The sequence below is a fragment of the Pseudorca crassidens genome, chromosome 20, assembly GCF_039906515.1.
Source record: "Pseudorca crassidens isolate mPseCra1 chromosome 20, mPseCra1.hap1, whole genome shotgun sequence".
Lineage (NCBI taxonomy): Eukaryota > Metazoa > Chordata > Mammalia > Artiodactyla > Delphinidae > Pseudorca > Pseudorca crassidens.
Genome location: NC_090315.1, coordinates 63,149,558 through 63,154,790, shown reverse-complemented (window position 1 = coordinate 63,154,790; position 5,233 = coordinate 63,149,558).

Genomic DNA, 5,233 nt, shown 5'->3' with positions numbered 1-5,233 from the left:
TCCCCTAACCCTAACCCTAGCCCGAACCCTCACCCTAACCCTTCCCCGAAGCCTGACCCTCACCCGTCCCCTAATCCTAACCCGTATGCTGACACTAACCCGCGCCCTCACACGTACGCTCCCCCTAAAGCGTTGTCGTACCCTCACCTGGACCCTAAACCGTCCCCGTCCCCTAACCCTAACCCTAGCCCGAACCCTAACCCTAACCCTTCCCCGAAGCCTGACCCTCACCCGTCCCCTAATCCTAACCCGTACGCTGACACTAACCCGCGCCCTCACACGTAGGCTCCCCCTAAAGCGTTGTCGTACCCTCACCTGGACCCTAAACCGTCCCCATCCCCTAACCCTAACCCTAGCCCGAACCCTCACCCTAACCCTTCCCCGAAGCCTGACCCTCACCCGTCCCCTAATCCTAACCCGTACGCTGACACTAACCCACGCCCTCACACGTACGCTCCCCCTAAAGCGTTGTCGTACCCTCACCTGGACCCTAAACCGTCCCCGTCCCCTAACCCTAACCCTAGCCCGAACCCTAACCCTAACCCTTCCCCGAAGCCTGACCCTCACCCGTCCCCTAATCCTAACCCGTACGCTGACACTAACCCGCGCCCTCACACGTACGCTCCCCCTAAAGCGTTGTCGTACCCTCACCTGGACCCTAAACCGTCCCCGTCCCCTAACCCTAACCCTAGCCCGAACCCTAACCCTAACCCTTCCCCGAAGCCTGACCCTCACCCGTCCCCTAATCCTAACCCGTACGCTGACACTAACCCGCGCCCTCACACGTACGCTCCCCCTAAAGCGTTGTCGTACCCTCACCTGGACCCTAAACCGTCCCCGTCCCCTAACCCTAACCCTAGCCCGAACCCTAACCCTAACCCTTCCCCGAAGCCTGACCCTCACCCGTCCCCTAATCCTAACCCGTACGCTGACACTAACCAGCGCCCTCACACGTACACTCCCCCTAAAGCGTTGTCGTACCCTCACCTGGACCCTAAACCGTCCCCGTCCCCTAACCCTAACCCTAGCCCGAACCCTAACCCTAACCCTTCCCCGAAGCCTGACCCTCACCCGTCCCCTAATCCTAACCCGTACGCTGACACTAACCCGCGCCCTCACACGTACGCTCCCCCTAAAGCGTTCTCGTACCCTCACCTGGACCCTAAACCGTCCCCGTCCCCTAACCCTAACCCTAGCCCGAACCCTAACCCTAACCCTTCCCCGAAGCCTGACCCTCACCCGTCCCCTAATCCTAACCCGTACGCTGACACTAACCCGCGCCCTCACACGTACGCTCCCCCTAAAGCGTTGTCGTACCCTCACCTGGACCCTAAACCGTCCCCGTCCCCTAACCCTAACCCTAGCCCGAACCCTCACCCTAACCCTTCCCCGAAGCCTGACCCTCACCCGTCCCCTAATCCTAACCCGTACGCTGACACTAACCCGCGCCCTCACACGTACGCTCCCCCTAAAGCGTTGTCGTACCCTCACCTGGACCCTAAACCGTCCCCGTCCCCTAACCCTAACCCTAGCCCGAACCCTAACCCTAACCCTTCCCCGAAGCCTGACCCTCACCCGTCCCCTAATCCTAACCCGTACGCTGACACTAACCCGCGCCCTCACACGTAGGCTCCCCCTAAAGCGTTGTCGTACCCTCACCTGGACCCTAAACCGTCCCCGTCCCCTAACCCTAACCCTAGCCCGAACCCTAACCCTAACCCTTCCCCGAAGCCTGACCCTCACCCGTCCCCTAATCCTAACCCGTACGCTGACAGTAACCCGCGCCCTCACACGTACGCTCCCCCAAAAGCGTTGTCGTACCCTCACCTGGACCCTAAACCGTCCCCGTCCCCTAACCCTAACCCTAGCCCGAACCCTAACCCTAACCCTTCCCCGAAGCCTGACCCTCACCCGTCCCCTAATCCTAACCCGTACGCTGACACTAACCCGCGCCCTCACACGTAGGCTCCCCCTAAAGCGTCGTCGTACCCTCACCTGGACCCTAAACCGTCCCCGTCCCCTAACCCTAACCCTAGCCCGAACCCTAACCCTAACCCTTCCCCGAAGCCTGACCCTCACCCGTCCCCTAATCCTAACCCGTACGCTGACACTAACCCGCGCCCTCACACGTACGCTCCCCCTAAAGCGTTGTCGTACCCTCACCTGGACCCTAAACCGTCCCCGTCCCCTAACCCTAACCCTAGCCCGAACCCTAACCCTAACCCTTCCCCGAAGCCTGACCCTCACCCGTCCCCTAATCCTAACCCGTACGCTGACACTAACCCGCGCCCTCACACGTACGCTCCCCCTAAAGCGTTGTCGTACCCTCACCTGGACCCTAAACCGTCCCCGTCCCCTAACCCTAACCCTAGCCCGAACCCTAACCCTAACCCTTCCCCGAAGCCTGACCCTCACCCGTCCCCTAATCCTAACCCGTACGCTGACACTAACCCGCGCCCTCACACGTACGCTCCCCCTAAAGCGTTGTCGTACCCTCACCTGGACCCTAAACCGTCCCCGTCCCCTAACCCTAACCCTAGCCCGAACCCTAACCCTAACCCTTCCCCGAAGCCTGACCCTCACCCGTCCCCTAATCCTAACCCGTACGCTGACACTAACCCGCGCCCTCACACGTACGCTCCCCCTAAAGCGTTGTCGTACCCTCACCTGGACCCTAAACCGTCCCCGTCCCCTAACCCTAACCCTAGCCCGAACCCTAACCCTAACCCTTCCCCGAAGCCTGACCCTCACCCGTCCCCTAATCCTAACCCGTACGCTGACACTAACCCGCGCCCTCACACGTACGCTCCCCCTAAAGCGTTGTCGTACCCTCACCTGGACCCTAAACCGTCCCCGTCCCCTAACCCTAACCCTAGCCCGAACCCTAACCCTAACCCTTCCCCGAAGCCTGACCCTCACCCGTCCCCTAATCCTAACCCGTACGCTGACACTAACCCGCGCCCTCACACGTACACTCCCCCTAAAGCGTTGTCGTACCCTCACCTGGACCCTAAACCGTCCCCGTCCCCTAACCCTAACCTTAGCCCGAACCCTAACCCTAACCCTTCCCCGAAGCCTGACCCTCACCCGTCCCCTAATCCTAACCCGTACGCTGACACTAACCCGCGCCCTCACACGTAAGCTCCCCCTAAAGCGTTCTCGTACCCTCACCTGGACCCTAAACCGTCCCCGTCCCCTAACCCTAACCCTAGCCCGAACCCTAACCCTAACCCTTCCCCGAAGCCTGACCCTCACCCGTCCCCTAATCCTAACCCGTACGCTGACACTAACCCGCGCCCTCACACGTACGCTCCCCCTAAAGCGTCGTCGTACCCTCACCTGGACCCTAAACCGTCCCCGTCCCCTAACCCTAACCCTAGCCCGAACCCTAACCCTAACCCTTCCCCGAAGCCTGACCCTCACCCGTCCCCTAATCCTAACCCGTACGCTGACACTAACCCGCGCCCTCACACGTACGCTCCCCCTAAAGCGTTGTCGTACCCTCACCTGGACCCTAAACCGTCCCCGTCCCCTAACCCTAACCCTAGCCCGAACCCTAACCCTAACCCTTCCCCGAAGCCTGACCCTCACCCGTCCCCTAATCCTAACCCGTACGCTGACACTAACCCGCGCCCTCACACGTACGTTCCCCCTAAAGCGTTGTCGTACCCTCACCTGGACCCTAAACCGTCCCCGTCCCCTAACCCTAACCCTAGCCCGAACCCTAACCCTAACCCTTCCCCGAAGCCTGACCCTCACCCGTCCCCTAATCCTAACCCGTACGCTGACACTAACCCGCGCCCTCACACGTACGCTCCCCCTAAAGCGTTGTCGTACCCTCACCTGGACCCTAAACCGCCCCCGTCCCCTAACACTAACCCTAGCCCGAACCCTAACCCTAACCCTTCCCCGAAGCCTGACCCTCACCCGTCCCCTAATCCTAACCCGTACGCTGACACTAACCCGCGCCCTCACACGTACGCTCCCCCTAAAGCGTTGTCGTACCCTCACCTGGACCCTAAACCGTCCCCGTCCCCTAACCCTAACCCTAGCCCGAACCCTAACCCTAACCCTTCCCCGAAGCCTGACCCTCACCCGTCCCCTAATCCTAACCCGTACGCTGACACTAACCCGCGCCCTCACACGTACGCTCCCCCTAAAGCGTTGTCGTACCCTCACCTGGACCCTAAACCGTCCCCGTCCCCTAACCCTAACCCTAGCCCGAACCCTAACCCTAACCCTTCCCCGAAGCCTGACCCTCACCCGTCCCCTAATCCTAACCCGTACGCTGACACTAACCCGCGCCCTCACACGTACGTTCCCCCTAAAGCGTTGTCGTACCCTCACCTGGACCCTAAACCGTCCCCGTCCCCTAACCCTAACCCTAGCCCGAACCCTAACCCTAACCCTTCCCCGAAGCCTGACCCTCACCCGTCCCCTAATCCTAACCCGTACGCTGACAGTAACCCGCGCCCTCACACGTACGCTCCCCCAAAAGCGTTGTCGTACCCTCACCTGGACCCTAAACCGTCCCCGTCCCCTAACCCTAACCCTAGCCCGAACCCTAACCCTAACCCTTCCCCGAAGCCTGACCCTCACCCGTCCCCTAATCCTAACCCGTACGCTGACACTAACCCGCGCCCTCACACGTACGCTCCCCCTAAAGCATTCTCGAACCCTCACCTGGACCCTAAACCGTCCCCGTCCCCTAACCCTAACCCTAGCCCGAACCCTAACCCTAACCCTTCCCCGAAGCCTGACCCTCACCCGTCCCCTAATCCTAACCCGTACGCTGACACTAACCCGCGCCCTCACACGTAGGCTCCCCCTAAAGCGTCGTCGTACCCTCACCTGGACCCTAAACCGTCCCCGTCCCCTAACCCTAACCCTAGCCCGAACCCTAACCCTAACCCTTCCCCGAAGCCTGACCCTCACCCGTCCCCTAATCCTAACCTGTACGCTGACACTAACCCGCGCCCTCACACGTACGCTCCCCCTAAAGCGTTGTCGTACCCTCACCTGGACCCTAAACCGTCCCCGTCCCCTAACCCTAACCCTAGCCCGAACCCTAACCCTAACACTTCCCCGAAGCCTGACCCTCACCCGTCCCCTAATCCTAACCCGTACGCTGACACTAACCCGCGCCCTCACACGTACGCTCCCCCTAAAGCGTTGTCGTACCCTCACCTGGACCCTAAACCGTCCCCGTCCCCTAACCCTAACCCTAGCCCGA